The following is a 22,020-nucleotide window of genomic DNA, read 5'->3' on the forward strand; positions in this document are numbered from 1 at the left end:
CATTGAAACCATTGACGACATAAATGAAAGCAAAATGCTTACTATGTGTTTTGCACAGTATTTAAGGCCAGGTTGTGCTAATTTGAACACTCCCGAACTAGATCTGTGAAAGTATACATATGTGGGAAAAAATTCAGGTTTAACTGGAAGTTATTTATTGACCATCCATTTCAGTATCTTTCTCCTTTTATTTACTTCAGATCCATATTCAAATTATGGCTGTTGTCCTTCCTAGGAGGGCGACGGACTGGCTTAGTCATTACCTACGGTTTCTTTTTTTCTTTTTGAGGATTGAGGAATAGTGTAAGGGGATGTCTAAGTGTCCTTGTCTTCATCCTTCTTCTTGCCACCTGTTGAGGGAGGGTACTCTCAGCCCTCCACCTGCCATAAAGATGTGGGTCCTTATGGTGGCCAAGGGTCATAGAAAGATGTTAGAGCTGGAAGGGCTCATAAAATAATTTATGACAACATGCTTATTAAGGGCGGAATAAGTGGAGGTCCAGAGACGCTCTGTGTTGTGCCTAAGGCCACACAGCAAGCTAGTGGCAAAACCATGGACTGGAAGCCATGTCTTTCATTCTTTGCCTACATTAATGCTTCCTTCACAAATTTCCCTACAGCTACCCGTGTCTGCTCCCTGTTTCCACCAAGGAGGAAGTAACAATAGGATCTGACTTGATAGCTGTTCCAAATCTTTGGAGATGAGGGGTATTGGGTGGATTTTGCCTGGCGACTTGTCTCTTATTCATTAACCTCTTTGATGCTTAGCCTGAGTAGATTAATGTACATTGAGTCCTTTAGATTTATAGGTGATAATACTGTGTTAGGTTGTTTTTTTTTTTTTAAGATTTTATTTGATTAAAAAAAAAAGATTTTATTTGATAGAGAAAGAGAATGAGTATCAGCAGCAGGAGGGGCAGAGGGAGAGGGAGAAGCAGATTCCTGAGGCCAGGACCCCGGGATCATGATCTGAGCTGAAGGCAGATGCTTAACCCACTGAGCCACCCAGGCGCCTCTGTGTTAGGGATTTTAAGATTAAGAAGACATGGGATTTCCCCTTGAGGAGCTAATAATTTGAGCAGAGGAGTTAAACTACTTTAAATGTGTGGATGTGTGTATGGCAGAAAGTAGGAAGTGAAAAGGTTATATAGATACATAGAAAAAGCACAGGGAAATTTAGAGATGAAATGCCTTCCACCTGGAGGGATTCACTTACTGTGTGCTGGGGGCTAGACTAGGCCCTAGGAATTCTATGATGAGCAGGACAAACAGAACCTCTGCCCTTGTGGGCTTCCCTAGTGAGGGAGAGTTATTTAGCTGACAATCTTGTGAAAAGCTATGAAATTGCAATTGTGGTAAGTGCTCAGATTCCTGATGAAGTACCTTCCTTCGGCTGGAATGAGGGCGATTGTACTGGACTGCTAGGTTGGGGTCAGATGGAGATGCTGTGAATGCCAGGCCAGGGGGGAGGGAAGGCGGCACAGCACAGAGGAGCAGAGAGGGCACGGCGGGGCTGGGGGCAGATTGTCACGCTGCTGCTTGCACACCGTGTGATCTTGGCCGCTTGCCTAAAGCGCTGCAAATTGGGGTCTTCCCATCGCTCAAGTGGGGCTGTTGTGTGGGATAGCATGTGGGGTAGCCTGAGGATTTCAGATAATGCATTTAGCACATCCTGCACGCTGCCCGGTACCAGGTAGTTGCTCAATGAAGATAGCGGTTAGTTTTCAGACTTCACTCCGGGGCAGCTGGGAGCCTTTGAAGGCATTTGAGAAAGAGCATGGCACGAGGAGAGCTTTTGTCGTGATAGGGCCACGAAGCCTGCATTCTGCTGCCCCGGCTCCTTGCCTGCCTTCCAGGGTGCGCCCAGCAGGGAGTTCTTTGGGTGATCCACGTGGCACTCCGCCAGGGTTTGATGAAGTGACATGAAGTGGACCCCTTGGCACCCCTCCTCGTTGGTTTGGAGGGCCTGGGAGAAAGGGAGGTGGACTGAGAGGGGCCTTCGGCTGTCCCAGAGGAAGTGACACCGTGAAGCTGGCCAGCCGGACTGTTACCCGTCTCTCTCTGCCTCTCTTTTAATAGCAGCCCGAGTGTGTGAACTGAGGCTAACCGTCCGGACCCCTCTTGGCTCCCTGATAGCAAGCAGGGAGACGGCTATCTCCCTGGGGCCAGTCTCGGCTGTGGTCGTAGCACTACGCAATGTCTGCAAACCGACAGTGGCACGCGGGAGATAAGGGCTGGCGTTGTGTAATGAGGGGCACGGTCTGTTTGCCCGAGTGGCTCCTGGCCCCTGGTTAACTGCTAACCTCAACGGAGTAGCGGGCCCTGGCTTGAGAGGGCCGTTCCAGGGCCCCTCGCTGGTTCCACTGATGCCTTTTTGTGGTTGGATAAAGGAAGCTCATGTAGGCCGCCCACAGTGCAGACACCGGCTGGGGCTATGGGTGCTGGGGGGTTTTGTTTTTCTCTTTGTCTTTCTGAAAAAAGAGAAGCTGAAAGGGGGACAGTCTTGCTGGGCACCTACCCCGTAACCCAAAACAGCATAAAGCAAACAGTTCTTTAAACGTAGGTTAAAATTCCACAGGTGGTAGAGATGCCCTCCTGCCTCGCTTGCCACCCACTGGTCCCCAGAGGCCCGAGCTTCAGGAAATTAGTCTTGGGGACTCAGGGTCTGGCCTGGAAGCTCTTGTGCAGGAAGCTTTCTGGCTATCCCAGTCCGTGGCTGGGAGCAGGAAGCAGCGTGGAAATGCACACCCTGTTTACCTTCTTCCTTCCACCTTCCCTCGATGCTCACTGTCCTTTCAGGAGGAGTAGGTAAGCCACAGTGCATGCTCCCTGCACATTACGGGTGACAGAACCCTGTCCGCTGGCTTCTGGGGTGGCCCTGTCCTGCTGAGGGGTGGGCTGGAGGGGACCTGGAGGCCAGCCCCCCATTCCAAGGCTCTCATGGGCTCCACGCTGCCTCGCCTCTCCTCAGATCCCCCAGGGGAGGGATGTCACTGTTTGCAGAGCAGGTGATCCCATTTCCAGAGAGCGCTTAGCGTCCCCCACTAATCCTGCTCTCCAGAGTCACAGACACTCTGCCCCACAGTCCTCAAGATACTGGTGAGGTAGCTACCAGGTCTTCCCAGGTTAGGCACTGGTTTTCCCTATATCACCATTCCAGTTCCTCCCACCGTTCTCACAGTCCCTCTTTCAGATACTTCCAGGCTTGTAAATTTTACATCGCTGCTTGATCTCATCAGGACGATTATACAAAGTGACATAACTAAGTGGGTTTGATGAAGAACCAGATTTTCACCTCCGCTCAAGATGTTACACCTTTATTGATATGTCTTCTGAGTGTTTCCCTTCTGTGTTTCCCTTGTGTGTACTCGTGGTTATTTCCCTTGTTCTTGGCTTGTCTGTGATTGCAGTGCTTTCTTTTCTTTCCTTTCTCTTTTTCTCTTTTCTTTTCTTTCTCTTTTCTTTCTTTCTTTTTTTTTTTTCATGGAGGAGGGCCTGGGGAGGGGGTGACAGGAATCAGGAATTGGATGGGAGATGATGTCTCTTTGAATATTAACTTGAATGAATGGTCAGTTGCAGACCTGCAGGTTGCTCCATGCCCACTGCAGGGGTCTGGCTCAGGGATGGTCTGAGGAGGGAAGGTGGTGATTTAAAAGACTCAGAGGTGGTGGCTTATATTGATTTTAGCTTATGTGACCCTGTAGCTAGAGGTTGCCCTTCCCTTAAAGTACCTAACTAACTCAAAGCAACAGAGAAATGTATAGCATCTCTTTCTTGGTATTAATTATGGCTGGCAAATTCATTATTTAGAAGGATAAGAGCTCCTGAGGAGGGAGGCTTTGGGGTCAGTATAGATGTCCTTGGCCAGACTTCCTTATTCCCAGGTGGCAGGTGTTGAGGGCAGGAGGTGGTAAGAGGTGAGTGGTAGAAAGGAATGATGCCACAGAGCCATGCCCGATCAGATACCCTTTTTCTGAGGAGCCCAAGTTAGCAATCCTGGGAGCAGGCTTCGTTGTCCTGGGTCTCCTGGGAATGTTGCTTTTTCTAGATTTAAAAAACAGTGTTGATATTAACTGCTGCTCAAGACACATCTTCTGGTTAATGAAGGGTTAAATTCTCCATTCCCCTTTAGTCATAAAGCTAGTTGCAGATCTGTCTACCAAAAGTTTGAGTGCCTTCCTCCTTGGTCAGCAGAGTCTGGAGGACCTACTAGAATAATCTGTGAGTGAGGACGCTTGTCCATATTCCAATCCCCTACCATGATGGTTCTGTTCTGAAGCTTTGCAGGTGTTAGTGAATGAACAGAGGGTGTAGTGACCCCACTACCCCAGGAATTCTTCAGAAGTTATGTTTTGGGCAAAACCTCTGATAACTTGCTTTTTTATTTGCTGGTTGATCTAGAATGGAGGCTGAGGCCCACAGTGAACAGTGTATTTTTTTATCCTGACCCAGAGCGCGTACCTCAAACCAAAGGTTCAGTGAACCTTGGTTTATCTTTACATGATGGACTCTCTTATTTTTTCTTCTGTTTTATATCTGTTTCATTTAAAAATGTTGATCAAGACTCCCTACTAGTTTGCCATCCATCATTTGAAGAATACTCCGATATGGTAAGGACTTAAGCCTTGGGTATTGCTAAGTGCTGTGGGGAGGTACAGAGATATTAAATCAATCCCTTTGAGCTGACAATGAAACAGAAGTGTCTGTGTATTGGTCTGTGTGCTCAGTTATGACGTGAGTGAGGCATGGGGGGAGCGCAGGAGAGGAATGATTCTGATTGAAGCTGCAGGAGGGCTTCATGGAGGAGGTAGTGTTTGGCTGGTCCTTAGAGGATGGCTAGGCTTTGGACTAGTGGAGATGGAAAAAACCTGTCCTTTCTAGCTAGGAGGTGAGCAGAGGTGTGGCTGCGCCTGAGTGGGGCCTAGGGGCCCCCATACTGGGAAGTGTGCTGGAGTAGGGGGGTGGGCACGGCAAGGGCTGGGTCCAGGCAGGAAAAGGAGATTGGAGCCAGGTCATGGAATGCTCTGAATGCCGTGCTAGCAGTTCTGAACATTTGTGAAGCTTTAGTCGGTTGGAGGTTGGAAAACTGAGATTTAAGTAGAAGACACGTGATGGGAGGAGGCAGTGAGAATGCCAGGCTCTCTGTTATCCTCCAACCTCTGTGTATTTGGTGGGGGAGTGGGGCAGTAAGGACCTTTGCAGGCAGCCTGGATGGGGTGCTTGATATTTTTCTGGAGTCCTTTCCCGTGGTATCCTGCTCACACTCCATGCCCCAGTATGGGGGTGGGGGGGCGGCGAGAACTGGCCCGCACAGCCCACTGGTCAGCGACACTGAATGGGGACACATCGGACTTGGTGCACACCTGTCCTTTCTCACGTTCATGCTCTACCCTCTGCAAACATGACCTGGCAGCGCACGCACAGCCCTGGGCCTCGGAGGAGCCAGGCCGCTGCCAGGAGAGCCCGACTCGGAATGAAAGTGCTCCTGTTGTTGGCATTGGCATCTCCCCCACCCCACCCAGGGTTGGCCTTGCTTTTCTCCATCTCCTTGTCCCAGCCAGCCTTCCAGCTCCTCTGGGAGATGTGGTCTCCGGCAGCATCTACGGGATGTGCCGTGTCCTCATGAGCCCTGTCGCCTCTGTCCTGACCTGTTTATGTCTCGTCTCCCCAACTAAACCAGCAGCGCTGTCTGCGGGGACGGTGGCCCCTCTCCCTGGGCTGTGAGCCAGGGCTGCCCCCACCCACCTTGGGTACTCCTTGCCACCACCCCGGAGGTGGGCACTAGGAGAAGGGAGTACCTGGGTGCTTCCAGGCTGACTTGAGGTTCGTGTGCCCCAGGGAGCTCCTCAGCCCACTGCTATCCACTTTCACTGGGGTAGCTCCATTGACACTGTTCTTTCCAAGGTTATTTGCGACCTCCTAGTTCTCGAAAGCATCGCACTCTTCTGGAATCAGGCATTGATCCCCTTGCTCTCCTCCCCCCTGCGCTCCCATATTTCCAGAAACACTCTCCCTAGAGGGTGTGTGACCCAGCCCACGGAGCCCTGCGGGGTCTGTGTTTGAATGCCGACAGTGTCTCTTCCTGGGTGGCGAACATTTCGGCCCCCTGGTATTTCCTTCTTCTTCTGCAGAATGTTGTTCTGTCTCTCTCTTTTTAAAGATTTTATTTATTCAGGAGAGACACAGAAAGAGGCAGAGACATAGGCAGAGGGAGCTCCCTGCAGGAGCCTGATGCGGGACTCGATCCCAGGACCCCAAGATCATGACCTGAGCCAAAGGCGGATGCTCAACCACTGAGCCACCCAGGTGCTCTTCCTCACACTTTATTGATGCCATTCTTCCTCTTTGCTTCTGATTGGAAAGAACAGGTCCTCCCTTCATTGAATTCCCACGCCTGAAGAGTGTAGGTCAGACTTAATCTTTCGTAACCACTGCTTCTGGTCATTTCTTCCCTAAGACACCCCGAGATTTTGCGGGTAAGATCTAGATCCTGTTCAGCTACACGGCCATGCACCTTCCTTGCACTCCTTTCTCCCCAGAGTCCAGCGCAGTGCCCCGCACACCGTTGGCATGCTGTTCGTGTGGCTTGTTGGCTTCATGAATTGGAGGCGGCGTGATGGCCAGCGGTGCTGCCGTGGAGCGGGGTGGGCTGAGCTTTCTACATCTCTGCCCTGTGGTGCTCGAGGCTTCACCTCTGAGCAAAGCTGATAGTAAGGGGGAACAGAACACATGCCCAGGCTCACGTTTTTTTTTTTTTTTTTAATCAAAGCAGAGCCATCTTTGTTTTGGACCTTTTTTCTTTTTCAATCTTTTTTTTTTTTTTTTTTGATCAGTGGAAAATTTGTCCTAATTAGCATCTTTATTACAGCAGGAGTAGGCCAGGCAGGCGTGAAGGGCTGGGAGAGTGTGAACACTGTGTGGAGGGAGGTGACCAGAGGCTGCACACAATGCCCGATTGTACAGGCACGAGTATTAATGTACCATGCCTGTGTTTACCCACTAGGTGACAACGAGCAGGCTAGCCGGGGCCAAGGACCAGGAGCCCCTGCAACTGGATCCTCTCTTCCCTTCCCTCACCCTCCAGTGCTGGCATCTAAGACCCACCTGACTGGGCTACATCCCAGCGAGAAGCAGTCTTTAAGGAAAAGCTGTCAGGGAGAGTGCTGCTGGGTGGGGAGACCCGGCTCTGGGTGTGTGTGTAGGGGGGTGGTGTGTGTGAACATTTGCTGATTCTGCAAGGGGCTCTCTTGTGGCTTCAGGGAAGCTGTGAGGAGTGAATCCTGAAGGTAGGGCCCCAGACCAGGTTTCTTCCCTGGCACCTGCTTGCTGGTTAGTGCAGTTAGCACACTATTGTATTTATTTCCATACCATCCTTTCAGTAAGATTGGAAGCCCTTTGAGGGCAGGGACTGTGTCTTTTTCTTTCTTTCTTTTTTTTTAAGATTTTATTTATTCATGAGAGATATACACAGAGAGAGGCAGAGACACAGGCAGAGGGAGAAGCAGGCTCCATGCAAGGAGCCCAGTGCAGGACTCGATCCCAGGGCCCAAGGATCAGGCTCTGAGCAAAAGGCAGACGCTCAACCACTGAGCCACCCAGGCATCCCAACCGGGCAGGTAGCACAGGTAATGATCCATGATGTGTTCAATGGGTGGAACCGTAAAGGGCTTGTCTGATCCCCAAGACCCAGGGAGGGGATCTGCCCTCTCCAAGCCCCTAGAAATAATTTCCCCTCCAACTTGGCCTTGGACAGGGTAGGAGGCAGAGGCTGCTGAGTTAGCTGGTGGGAGACGGAGGGGATGATGTTCTGGCTAACAGTCTTAAAGTCCCCCTTGGGGACTCATCCTTTGGCATCTGTACTTGTCAGAGTGTTGCATTCTCTGCAGGATTTGTGAACCTGGTGCAGGTATGAGCTGGGTCTGGAGATGAGAGGGGCAGGGTAGCTGGACCACTCTTCTTTTCTTCTTGCAGGTAAGTCCCAAGCTGGAGTGTAGAGGTCCAGGGGTTTCATAGGCGCCCAGATAGCAGGTGTAGGTCTGTAGCTCCACTTGGGGCCTCCCTGGGGCAGCCAGCCAGGCTCAGGGCAGGAAGTGGCTGATTCTGGGTCACTTGGCTGCTCTGGTTTGCTGCTGAGATTGTTCCTATAATCAAGATCTTAGATCTGGAAGGGACATTAGGAGGTGGTCTAGTTTAGCTTATACTTTCAGGCAAGAAAAAGTGGTATTATTATTCTCATGCCCGGTTCGTGGACAAGGAACCAAGGCTCAGCTTTATGGAGTGGCTCTTCCAAGTTATTCAGTGTGGCTCCTTATGATCTTGTCTTCTGTTCCCTGGCAGGGCATGTTGTGGATGGCTGTGGGAGGGTGATCACCTCACTAGTGAGAGCATTTCCTGTGGGGGGAGGCCATGCTTATCACTCAGATGTCTGAGGCCTGAGAGGGTTGGGAAGGCCGTCCTTGCTTTATTCCTAGATGCCTAATACAGAAGGGTGGTGGAAAGATAGGGTGGCCTCTTGAACTGCTGGGTTTCTCTGAGTTGAGCCCTTGCCCTGCTAGGCTGTTGGTATCTTGGGAAGCAGAGTAGGGAGGCCCAGCCTAGCCAGAGAGCTTCTGGTCTATCCTCTGCCAACCCCACATCACAGAAATGCCTCCTCCGTTGTGTGGCTGAAGCCTCATCTGGGGCTCGTCCGAAGTCTGGATAAGAACTTCCCAATCAGTGGGTTAGAGGCTCAGGCTTCTTGTCCCTCAATTCTGAGAAACTCATTTTAAAATTAAAAAAAAAAATAAATAAATAAAAAGGACTTTGTCCTCTGGGATGACATGTGGGCCGGCCCCAGGGCCGCTCTAGAGAGAGTTTCTGCCTTTTGGCCGCCAGGCCAGGCTGTATGTGTGTGTGTGTGTGTGTGTGTTTGTATGTGTGTGTGCATGTTCTGGGGCTGCCAGCACTTGCTCATGGGATGCTAATGCCCCTCCCAAATTCTCATCGTTTCTGCCTTTTTCTGCTACCTTTTACCTTTGTGGGAAATTTAAGAAAACTGTACCTGGCCTTGTTTATTTGCTTTCCCCTCCAGGTTCTAGATTTCCTCCTTCTCCCACCCCTGCCCTGCCCAGGGTGGCAGTAGTTCAGATCACAGCGATGGGCAGTCACAGCTCTAGACCCGCTCCTGCCTGGCTGCAGAGACTCCGGGAATGAGCTTTGGTAAAGAATGTTTCACCATATTCTCACATCTACCGCGGGCCCCCCGCCAGCCTCAGTCCAGTAGCTGGTACAGGTGAACCCTCCTGTAAATGCTATGGGAGGCGGCTGGGTGGACCCAGGGGCTTGGGCTATCTTCTCTGTGCCTGTGGGCTTGGTTGTTCCTTCTGGGCCTTCTTTTTCTTTCCTCCCATCTTCCTTCCTGATTTTCTCCAAGCGTGTGGCACATCTGGTGTGACCCGGCTCCCGTGAGCTTCCCCGCCCTCCGGAACAAGGTCCGACGGCCGCAGTCAAGGGTGGACACTGGCCTCTCCGCCCGCTCCCCTGCTCCTTGCTTTTGTCCGGTTGGCCGGACAAAGAGGACAAAACCAAATGGCCTCCCCTCCCCCTCTCCTAAACCACTCAAGCAGTGGTGTTGGGGATGATTTTCCTGCAGCCATTTCAGCAAGTGCCCGAGTGATTGAAAGTCACTGGGACTGACCAGGCCTGTCAGCCCCCGTCACTGGCACGGTCCAGGCAGCCAGGGCTGCCTCCTTTTGTCCTCGTTGGGCACCGCGGGGCAGTGGGACTGAGCAGAGCCTCTGGGGCTCTGTTGACCAGCAGCTCAGCTACAGTAGAGTAGGGGGAGGTCTGGGGGCCGGAGGGGCAGGTCACACAGGCCTCTTTTATTTACAGTACTCTCTTTCACGGCCCCAGTGAAACAGGAGCCCCGAGAGGCTGCAGTGAAAGGGGACTGTGTTTGTGCATTCAGGCCTTCCAGGGCTTGCTACAAAAGGTGGGGGCGCCCAGAACACTGAAGGGGCTTTTTGTCATTGACAGTTTGGCTTGGGGTGGAAGAGGGGGCGAGAGAGTGGGGGCCGTTGCCGGGATTGTGAACGTGTGCGTGTTTGGATGGCTCTCAGCAGCTCCTTAAAACTGAGTTTGTGTCTGGGGTTGATGGGGGGCAGTTTGTCTTGACCCTCTTGTTTTGTTGGAGCAAATGATTCCTTCCTCCCTAATGTGTCTCCTGATGGTCTACTGGTCCTCACATGAACTATGGTTGGGGTAGAGAGGACCTCCTCTCCTGCCTCCCTCTCCTCTCTCCAAAGAGCAGTTTCATGGACAGCGACCAGCTTCCTTTGATCCTTAGAGCTGCCTTTTCCGGATTCCCCCTGTCCCCATGTTCTCTCTCTTAGCCTTAGTTTGGCCTTCTTGAAAATGGGGGGTGTGATAGCACCCACCTAATGGATCAGGTTGTTGTAAGGATTAGGTCAGAAAACACATGGGATCCATGGGATCAGCTTGCACAGAGTTCTTCCCCTTCAGACTGCCCAGGCCATGGTCCCTTTATGAATCTGGAGAGCCAAATTGGGCACCCCACTTTGTAGTGTAGTGTAGTGTCCCCAGTCTTCCTTTTACCTTCTCCTGGCTTTTGGGCTTCTTTATACCTGTCACCCTCTGGGTCAGTACTATGTGATAAAGACAACTTTTCCAGAAGAACAATCAAAGGATTATGTTTTGAGATTGTAGAATATGTGAACACACATACACCACACCACACTCAAAAATTGCCCTTTAGTAGCTGAGTGTAGTTAGGTGTCCACATGTTTTTGCCTCTGCCTTTTAATTCTATCTTTGAGATTTTATTTCCAGAACCAAAAATCAGGGCCACATATTAGTAGTAAAACGGAATGTTTATGTTCTAGCCTATCCTAGAGAGCTGTGGGCCATCGAGAAGCCCTGAGTGTGGTCTATGCTGTGAGGGAGTCCAGAGCTCATGGGTGTGATTGCTGTCCTCAGCTATGGAGAGGCATCTTCCTTTCTGACTTTTGTTCTGTTTCCTCTCTCTTCCTTAAACTTATCACCGCTGCTCCCAAGGGGCCACCCCTCTCTCCTCTTTGCTCCTATTCCAGAGATGTGGTTGATAAAATAGCAGGACAAGTAGAAGAAAAAGGACACCTGGAAGGAAACGAGTGAAAGGCCTAAATAAGAATGGCAGAATGCTAGTGGTGGAGTATTGGCAAAGGAGTGTTGATGGTAGAGCGTTGGTGGTGGTAGATCATTAGTGGAAGAGCATTGAGCTTGGGGCATTGATGCTGAAAAGTTGATGATGGAGTGTTGGCGGTGGAGCATTGGTGGTGGAACATTGACGGTGGAGTGTTGGTAGTGTGCTAGTGGCAGAGTGTTGATGTTGGGGCATTGATGATAGAGTATTGTTGATGGTGAAGCATTAGTGGTGGAGCATTGATGGTGGAGTGTTGGTGGTGGGGTGTTAGTGGTGGGGCATTGATGTTGGTTGGCATTGATGGTGGAGTGTTGGTGGTGGAACACTGATGGCAGAGCCATGGTGGAGCACTGATGGTGAAACATTGGTAATGGAGTGTTGATGGCAGACCATGTGCTTGAAATGTAGAATTAGAAAAAAAAAAAAAACTCAGAAAACTCTCTTTACCATGTACTCAGGCCATTTGTGTGTTCTGCCTGGCAGGTGGAAGCAGCCAGGGCCTATAAGAAGATTGGAAAGACACAGTAAAGAAAATTTTCCTCTTTAGCCAGCACTGATTTCTCTGCTGCCTGGTCTTTCTGAGGGACGAATCTATGCAAAAAATGAGGGACCTTATTTCTACCACTTAACTCATGTCCATTTTCTAGATGGTTTATTGAAAGGGCATCACGCTAGCACTGTGGGGCAGTACACTGTATGCAAGGACTGGTTCTGAATGGTTATTGTGTTGTGAGGAGGCACTTTTTCTTTCTGCATTTGTCTCTTAGGAATAGTGATGACATCATTGGTTCAGACTTTGAGCCCTTCTCTGGTTAAAGTCCTCAACATAGTACCTTAATAGTATTTTATTTTTAGATTTTTCACTAAAGGAAAACCAAACCTATTGGTCCACTAATATACTGAGATACTGGTTCATTCCCACTTTGGGATATTGAAACAAGCCACTTGGCAAGGTATACTCTCCTCATTAGTGAGGGCATGGCCAACCCCTCATGGATTGCAGTACTGTGGCTGCTGGGCACACAGTCCCTGGGGGTCAGTGGGAAATGTGGGCGTGCAGACAATAGGAAGCAGATGTTGGCCTTCAGAGAGAGTCATTGCTGCTCAGGCAGTTTGTGTGTAGCTCAGTCGTGGCTTCTAGGAGTCCTCATGGTACCCCTTCTTGTGGGGGGATGCAGCTCCTACCAGGACCTGTGACTTGATGAACTGAAAGGGGCAGGATTTCAAACCTGCTTGTCCCTCAGTCAAGTGCCCAAGGCCTGTGGCCCAAGGGGGCTTCAGTGGTTGGAGTGGTCCTAAAGTACAGGCTGTTTGGGTGAAGTGCTTTGAGCCATCACCTCTCTGAGCATCTGTGGGTAAGAGTAAGAGTTGCCAAAGGCCAAGGCCTCCCGGGATCTGTTCCACTGATCCTTCAACCAGCCTGTGTACCCCATTAGCCCAGAATCCCCCATCCCCCAGGGCACTGTACCCACAGCACCAGGCTCAACTCCTTAAAAGCGGGTAGGGGCCCCCCTCTCTGCATGTCCCGGCCTCCCTAAAGGTGCCAGAAGTGTCAGGTAGGGTTTTTGGCATCCTTCTAGCATGACCGCCTCTTGGGATCAAGGCCAAGTGAAAACAGCACGAAAGGGCAGGAGTGGCAGAAAAGGTGGGCACAGTGACGTGCAGGGCACTCCCTGTCACTGCGATGGCAAGGCTTGCTTGGGAAAGCACATCCTCTCACGCAGCCAGCTTCTTCCACTTAGACACGGGGCGCGGAGCAAGAGACCAGTTAACAAGGCAGCATTCAGCCCTCTGCTAGAGGATCCGGTTCTCGGCTCCCCAAGGCTGAGTTGTTGAAAAGCAACTGCTAGGCATGGGCCAGCAGGAGAGAGTACGCTTGAGGTCACGTTAGCCTGAGCACACGTGGGCACTGTGTTGACAAGACTCTGAAGTGCCCATAGTAAGTAGCCTGAGAATAATTTCCATTTAACTAATTATTATTCTTACTGCAATAGATTTGAAATCTATTTAACTTTTCAGGGTCCCATAGCCTTTTAAATGTTTCGAGTGTATTCTCTCTGATAGGTTACCTTTTCTCTCCCTGTAGGCTATAATTAGTGTCCTTTACACCAAATTGGCTTAGAATTGGATGTAGAGAAGATAAGAATCAGATTACCAGTATTTATCTTGTAAATTCCAAAAGATCTACTGAAGACACTGTATTAAAAGGAAAAAAAAAAAAAAAGGAGTTTCAAAGAAAAGTTTATTCTATGAAAAAGTAAATTTCTCAAGGTCTGAGCATTCCAGGGACATTTTAATATTAAAGCTGCAGCCTTCCCTTGGAGGAACCGAAGATTGCCTTTTCCTTGTCTCTGTTTTTATCTCCAATTGAGCTTCTGAAATATGTTGCCAGGCTTTGGATGGTGGAGGGCGGATGTGGTCTCGAGTTTTCATTAAAATTTGGAGGGTTCGTATTATCTGTTATTTCTGATTTGTGGTAGGACATAAACCTCTAAATATGCCTATCTGAAAGATGTACATGCAATTTTTATCTTGGCATTTTAAGTTATTAAGCTTTTGGGGGGAGATGGGAGGTCCTGCACGTTTGCATGTCTCCACATGTCAGCATACTGGCTTTCACAGGCTGCCTGGTACAGAGTGTGCCCGGCAGGTTTAAGTAAGGCTGGGTCAAAAAATATGCCTGTGTTTTCAACACTGCTGGCTCATAAAGGTGCCAGGCAGTAATGGGATGTTCAGATCATTGAGGAAGCTGTTCATGCGCATTCCCTGTACCTGACAAGCCCTTCCTTTTCTGAGGCACACTTCTGGTCCGGACTCTCCTCTGTATCAGGTGAGGAAGTGAGGGGTTTTGGCTGGAGCCACTGCTACAGGCAGGGTTGGGGGTAGGTTGCACCTTGCTGGCGCTTTTGCAGCCAGGTGCATGCTCCATGTTGCTTTCTGCTTCAGCAGAAGTGTTGACTCAATTTCCAGGCTAGTTCTCTCTTTTTTCTGTTTTAGTTCTGATGAAGGTATTGGATGCCAAAGCACAAATGATGGATTCCTTTTAAGAACAAAAATGTATTTTGTGGGGCACCTGGCTGGCTCAGTTGCAAGAGCTTGCAACTCTTGATCTGAGGGTCATGGGTTCGAGCCCCACATTGGGTGTAGACATTACTTTAAAAAGAATAATAACTACACCTTTAAAGAAACGTATTTTGTGAGCAGTTCCACTTCTGAGTATGTACCCAAGAGAATTGAAAGCAGGGACTTACCCAGATAACTTGTACACCCAGGTTCGTAGCAGCTTTATTCACAATAACGGGAAGGTGGAAAACAACCCAGATGCCCATAGAGAGGTATGAGTGGATCAATAAAAATGTGGTAGACACGATGGAATATTATTCAGTCTTAAAAAGCTGGCGAAGTCCTGACAAGTGCTACAACATGGATAAACCTTGATCAGAGAAGCATGATGCTAAGTGAAATAAGATAGACACAGAAGGATGAGTATTGTATGGTCCTGCTTCTATGAAGCCAGTTCACTGAGACCCAGGAGCTAGGGGTGTGGAGGATAGGGAGTCATGTCTAATGGGCACAGAGTTTCAGTTCGGGAGGATGGAACAGTTCGTGGATCGATGGTGGTGCTGGTTGCCCAACAGTGGGAATGCCACTGAACTGCACACTATTTTAATATAAGTTAAAATAGCCATACCTGGCATCTGAGACAAAATGTCTTGGAAACTGCTTCGACCATTATCCTATTAAAAATCCTTTGCTAAAACAAACAAACAAACAAACAAACAAAAAAACTTTGCTAAATAAAAAGAGCCACTCATGACCCATGCAGGCTTGATAGTGGCTGTCAGCCTAGCAATTTTCCGTGAACCATCCTGATTGTCGTTAGCTGGACAAAGTTATTTTCAGCAGATGCTGCCTGTCAGGTAGTATGATTATTTATTGGGGCCCTGGGCTCTTACTCCTCGTGTGATGCTAGACAAGTCTCCTCCTCTTTGGCCCTGGGACTCTTCTTGAATTGACCACTTCCTACAGGCGAACTTGAAGAAAATATTCCACTCTGATTTTTTTTTCCTTACCTAAATCATTGAAAAAAAAAAAAAAAGTGTCTGTGGCTTTACAACATGGGGAGGTTTTGGTGAGGAAGGAAATGCATTCCTGGCTTGCAGAGTTTCTGCAAATCATAGAAGAGGGGTCTGCATTTTCGGACGTGGTGCCTGCGTGATCGGATTCAGAGGGGCTTCGTGTTTGTCCTGCATGCTGTCCCTTCCCTCCCCAGGACCAGTCCCCACCCACCCCTGGCAGCCAGAGATCCGGGGAGCTTCCGAAGAGAAACCTTCCCAGCCCTTCTGCCCTCCCACTTTGCTTTTCGCTTAAATGAAAATGTAAAAACTCTTGAGGAAATTCAGAGTGAAACTCTGCGCCCAAGTAAGTTAGAATCTCGAGATGAGCATGTTCAGTTCTGGGAATGGAAGTTTCCTCTACCCGCTGGTGGCATTGCCGCCAACAGCCTCGTTCTGTGCCTCGGAGGGTTTAATGGCCAGCATCTGAAGGTACCGGGCTCGCCGTATATATAGTACCAGGCGTGTGGGCGCTTGGCGCTGATCTGAAAAAGCTTAACTTTGGCATTTCTAGATTTATTTTAAACCTACAACCTTTAACGCCAGACACAGAGCTGCCTTCCCACTTAATGTAACCATACATTGATTGCTTTTAATTAGTGTTGGATCTTTTTTGGTGTTTTGCAGCTTGGGATATATAAAAAGTCTGATTTAAATACATACGTACATATATATATATGTGTGTGTGTGTGTGTGTGTGTGTATATATATATATGTAAAAGGCAAACTGGCAACATTGTCATGGGTCCTGCAGAAACCTGCATGGAGAGCTTTTGAAATATTAACCTCCGTGTCCTCTTTATTTTCATCTTGGGTTGGGTGGGCCCAGAAGCCAGCGAAGAAGAGTCCAACTTAACCCATGTCTGGGATGGAGGTAATCTTCTTGTAGGGTTTTGGCAGAAACAAAACATCTGTACTTAAGTGACCACGGTGGCGGTGGCGGCGAGCTGGATTTCCATAGCGTAAACGTAGTGGCCGAAGATCAGAAGTGCCAAGAGGAATGGGTCCAGGGCTAGGGTGAGACAGGTGGGGCAGGGCCTTTGGGTTCAACAGTTTGGAAATGCTAATGACAGCCCAGAGGTCTTCCTATTTGCTTGCGTGTCGCCACCCCTTCGTGGGAAGTCCTCCACGCCACTGTCCAATTCTACAGTAAATATTCCAGACATCCTGGGTCTGGCTCCCCTTTCCCTGCAGTAAATTACATATTAAAGTACCCTGGTAACTGAGCACTGGTTGCTGAGAGATAAGGACTGAGAAATCAATATGTTTGCCATGTGGCTGCTTGTTTATGACACCTGCCTCTAGAACAGTTGAGCAATGTTCTGTTTGTTAAGGCTACATTTCAGAAGCTTGTATCCTCCTAAAACAACCATGATCTTACTGGGGAGAGAGAAGTGCTACAACAAATATTGATTTTACTTCTCTAAGTATGGAATTGCACTTCTAAACAGTGGTCTCACAGCCTGTGATCCCCCCCTCCCCCCGTTGGAAAGGTGGGGAGGAGGAGGGAGAAGAGGGAGAGGAGGAGGAGGAGGATGAGAGAGAGGAAGGAGGGGGGAGGAGGGAGAAGAAGAGGGAGAAGAGGAGGAAGGAGAGGAGGAGGAGGGAGAGGAGGGGGAGGGAGAAGAGGGAGAGGAGGAGGAGGATGAGAGAGAGGAAAGAGGGGGAGGAGGAAAGGGGGAGGATGGAGAAGAGGGAGAGGAGGAGGAGGGAGAGGAGGAGGAGGGAGAAGAGGGAGAGGAGGAGGAGGGGGAGGGAGAAGAGGGAGAGGAGGGGGGAGGGAGAAGAGGGAGAGGAGGAGGAGAGAGACGAAGGGGAGGGAGAGGAGGGAGAAGAGGAGGGAGAGGAGGAGGAGGAGGGAGAGGAGGAGGGAGAAGAGGAGGAGGAGAAGGAGGAGAGGAGGAGGGAGAAGAGAAGGAAGGGAAGGAGGGGGAGGGAGAGGAGGAGGAGGAGGAGGAGGTAGATACTCTGCACATTTGTATCATAAATCTATTTTATAACGCCCGTGATGTGGTCAGTTAAAAGGAGGAATGTAGCTTATAATAAGGAAGTGTAGGCGGTGTTTAGATTTATCTCTTCTTTGGCTACCTGGCTCGTACCAGTTTCACTCTCTGGATCTGCCCTGATAGATGGCTTTTCCAACAACAGCAACAAAGGCAACAAGAAACATAGCTCTAGCAGTTGGTAAATAAACATTTTAACCTAAGTCTCCAGGGGGGGTTTTATTTTAACTAACAGGGTGATACTATTGTCTTGGGACCCCGCCTGCTGGTGAATCAGTGCTTTTTAGAGCCAAGGAGTGTCCACTCAGGCTGGTGAAAGCGTGTGTGTGTGTGTGTGTGTGCGTGTGCGCACACGCGTGTGTTGGAGGGTGAGGGAGTGCGGGGCAGTCCGCTTGAGAGCCCGGAGGCCGCCTGGATGCTCATCGCTTGGCCTTTGATTTTGGAAAAGGGCATCAGTGATAGCGACTTCTTTCCCTGCCTTCGGGGCGCAGGAGCATGAATAAATTTTCAACCGTATTTGGATGTCAGGGCGTGAAACGTGTCTTGTGTTGGTGTCCTTGGGGGTGTCACCAGCACACGCCCTCCCGGCGTTCCTGCACCTTTCTAAGAATCGCTCTGCTGTCTCCACCCTGGTTAGCATTTGTGACTTCAGATGGACTCCCACATAAACGGGTCTGCTGTATTTTGCCAAAAAGTGAGTTAAAAGTTGAGAAGGAAACACAAGCTCCCTTGTTCAGCGCTCTAGAGGCAGCCGCCACTCAGCTGCTGCCCGGTGCCCTGTCCTGGGGAGATGGTCTCTTCGGGACACCAACATATCCTGGGACCTGATTTTTGTTTGTGTGCTTTTAACCAGATGGTCAGGTTCTCCTTGATCAGTAGAGGCAAAATGTTGCTTTCCTTTCTGTTTTCTGTCTGATGGGAAGTGGCTTATCCGCTCATCTCTCCCTGCACGTGTTCAGCCCAGGGAGACGTGAAGTTGGGTGGAGGTGGCTGGGAGGAGGGCTTGGTGACCTGAGCTGTACCATCCCAGCCGAGGGAGGCCGAAGCCGCATCTGCACTGGCTGATGGAGAGACCAGTGATCCAGGCAGGCAAAAAACTTGCTTCCCCGCCACTCACCCCTCATGCCTTACTCCTCAGAAATGCAGGTGACCTCTGAACAACGTGGAGGTGAGGTGCACCCCACCTGCCACCCGGCACAGTTGAAAATCCACATAGAACTTTTGACCCCCGCCCCCATGTCCTTATCTACGAATAGCCTCCTGGTGACCAGAAGCCTCATGGATAGCATGAACAGTGGATGAACACATTTTGTATGTTATGTGTATTATATATATACTGTGTTCTTACAGTCAAGCCAGCTAGAGAAGAGACAATATTAGTAAGGAAATCTTAAGGAAGAGAAAGTACCTGCATTATAAAAAAAAAAAAAGTCTGTATGATTGGGCTTGCACAGTTCAAACCCGCATCATTCAAGGGTCAGCTCTCCATGCAGGTTTCTGCAGGACCCATGACAATAGTAGGCAGGGCAGTGGACCTGTTTGGAGGAGGCTTGTCCATACATATTTGTTGCATTTTCCATTTCTGTAGTCCTGGCCTGGGGCCGGATGACAAAAGTGTTAAAGCTGAGACTGGTCAAAGCAAGTATTTCATCCTACTCAGAGAATTATGGTCCTGGAGCAGGATGCGAATTTGGACGCATTGGCGAGCTGGCCTCTTTCCTCTTGAGCTTGCTCTGCCACAGTGGGAAGAGGGTGAAACTGAACTCAGACCCTTCCTGTTATTTTTAATCACAAGGCAAGACTGAAAACTGCAGTGACTTGACCTTTCTGACATACTTTTGTGAAATAAGACGCATCTAGCTTTACGAAGTAATTAACCTTTTGTAAGACCAGGTAATTATAAACTGAGGCCAGACAGTGAATGTCAGATTCCTAGCTTTGAAAGATCCCACATTTCCTGCTTTTACAAAACCTAGTGCTGGCTTGGGAATCCAGAAAGCCCCTTGGGTTGGTGGGGGAGACCCTAGAGTAGTTGTTAATGAGGAGGTAGTCTTGTGAGCTGGCATGTTGGGTCCAGAGGCACCCCTGAGGGCCAGAATGTTGCAGCCCAGTTTGTTTTTTGTTTTTGTTTATTTTAGAGTTGCCTCCTCCTCTAAAGGGATTTGGAATATTCATTCACTTATGATCCATCCTTTTCTATATTCTCCAGCTCAGCATTGGCAGTCTTCGGGGCCATACAGGATGTTTTCCTAGACAGCATGATTTGTCTATTTTACCAAATTTATTTGAGGGATTCAGTGGAAACTCGAGAGCAACATGGTATGTGATAGTAGAAAGAGTCCTGAGTTCTTGGGGCGCTTGGGTGGCCGAGTCGGCGAAGTGTCTGACTCTTGGTCATGATCTCAGGGTCAAGAGATCAAGGCTGTCATTGGGCTCCACACTCAGCGGGGAGTCTGTTTGGGATTTTGCCCCTCCCCCTGCTTGCACATACAGACGCAGTCTCTCTCTCTCTCTCTCAAAAAATATAAAATGAAGAGTCCCACATTCTGGTGTCAGGACAGACCTAGATTGAGAGCCTGGGTATTTTGTAAATGGTGTGTCCTAAGACACATCACTTAACACTTTCTGAGGTTCCTGTAAAATGGGGGTGCAGGGCTATTGTGCAGATCAAAGGAAAAAACCTAGAGATCTCCTTGCTATTATTGTAGTGCCCAATGAGCGGTAGTTTCCTTAGTCTCCTTTCTCTTCTTGAGAGCAGAGGACCTGCTTTTATTTCTTTGTATTTTTCATGTCACCGCACACAATGCAGATGCACTCATGTATCTGTGGCTCATTTTTGTGTCCATCGTGGTGGTGATAAAGAACGGGTGGTGCCCTAGCTGGGGAGGGGGCAGGTAAGGCTTTTACCAGTGGTTTTTGGTTTCTCTCCCTTATGAAATCAGGGGCTGCTGTAGGGAATAGAAGTCCTCGGCAGAGTCATATTTTCCCTTGTATTTTAACCTCAGCATCAGAGGCTATTTTGGGGGGAGGAAGGGGGTTGGATGGTCTGTGTCCAGTCCTGTTGTGGGTCTCATCTGGCATGTTGGGGTTGGCACTGCCCACATCAATGATGGCTGAGATGTCCTCTTTCACAGACCTCCAAGGCTTGGGCCTCAGCTGCTTTGCCCTGCAGACTCGCTCTCGGTTGCAATTTCCCTTTCCAGGAAAAAAAAAGCCTTAAAAAATGCTTTGGGAAAGCTTTCTTATTGTGGCTGAAGGCACTGGTGAGCCGTTGGCAGCCAAGTTTGGGTTTGAATCTCCCTGGGGTTTGAGGCTGCTGAACTGCTATTCCTAACATGCTCTTTGCCTTTTTATGCATGGACCGTCCTTGGGATCCTTGGTGAATTTTTCACTCTGGGGTTTTTAGGAGAAAGGTTTGTCATTCGTCATCACACTCCTCATCCATCACAGCTGCATAAGAGTGGTTAGAGGGAAAAGGTGGAATCAGTTGTTCAAATTTTTCTTTCTTCTAGGTAAGTAAGTCTTTCCCCCCAGTCTTTCTGGAAATGAACCAATTGGAAAATGCTTGGCCTGGTGTTTCTAAGATGATTTTGGCACATGCAGGCAGAGGGATGCTTTTTGCTGATAGCCCTGGGGTTGGTCCATACCCCTGAGGTGTGGTTTAGCTGGGGGTGAGCAGGCACTTAATTATTTATTAGGTGCCTGGAGAATTTTATGGACATGAGGGCCTAGGGCCATTCTAGGGGGAAAAAAAAAAAAGGCCAATTCTGGAGCTTTTCTAGCAGTTTCCTTCTTGGGCTTGAAGGCTTTGCTTCCTGACATTGAACATAGCCCCCAGTGCCCTCCCTGCCAAGTGTCAGGTGGGGACAGAAGTGTCAGCTGATGTCCTTACTTGGCATGTGCCCGTGTTAACTGATCCACTCAAATGTGGCTGTTTCAGACCATTCCGTCTTGCTCCTCTCAGCTGCTGAGAACATTAAAGGACCTTATTTGAAGGCAAGCATTACGGTATCAATGATGCTGAAACTGGAGGCACTGTCTTACTGATATAAAACGGTGCTTGGCTGCATTGATAATTATTCCTACTTTGAGCCACAACACTGTGATTATTGAGGTTAAGATGTAGGGGCCGAGACGGCCTTGAGGTCACCGAGAACATTGTCCTGCCTTTAGGCCAGGCCCCATGTGGAAGGAAGGAGGGAGAAGACTGGATCGTGTAGGAAGGGAAATCCAGTACTGGCTGGAATGCAGGGGGCAGACCCCTAGCCCCCGGCCTGAGACCAGAGCACCATTAACTGGGTGATGGGCATAGAGGGAGCGAGGACCACACCAGGGCTGCGGGTGGGCGGAGCATTCTGCTTAAACACACTTTTTTTTTTTTTTTAAATCTCTTTTTTAGTGTCTAGGACTGAAGAGGTTTTTTTTTTTTTTTTTTTTTTTTTTTTTTTTTTTTTACCTTTGGGACATAGAAGTCTCTACTTGCATTTGTGTTTTGGTAACCACATGTAACAGCCGGTGGAATCTTTCTTCCCTTTGCTTTCTCTGAACTTTCCAGAGAGTGGGCCCCTATCTCTCGGGGGATTAACTCCTTCTGGCCCCCGTGTCGTTAGAGCTCCCCCACCCTGTGTCAGCATCTAAACCTATGTACACAGGATGTTTTCTGTAGCGCTTATCAGATGGTTTTAGGAGATGCAAGGTGGAGATAGAGGTAACGTTTAACCCA

The 22,020-nt window shown here is 49.2% G+C and overlaps 1 protein-coding gene across 4 annotated transcripts in view; it reads left to right on the forward strand.

The window, feature by feature from the left end:
* Positions 1-22,020, forward strand: part of ZBTB16 (zinc finger and BTB domain containing 16) — a 188,339-nt gene that overhangs the window by 19,470 nt on the left and 146,849 nt on the right. The gene's annotated exons all lie outside the window — the stretch shown is intronic.

This window comes from Canis aureus, chromosome 3 (assembly GCF_053574225.1).
Source record: "Canis aureus isolate CA01 chromosome 3, VMU_Caureus_v.1.0, whole genome shotgun sequence".
Classification (NCBI taxonomy): Eukaryota; Metazoa; Chordata; class Mammalia; order Carnivora; family Canidae; genus Canis; species Canis aureus.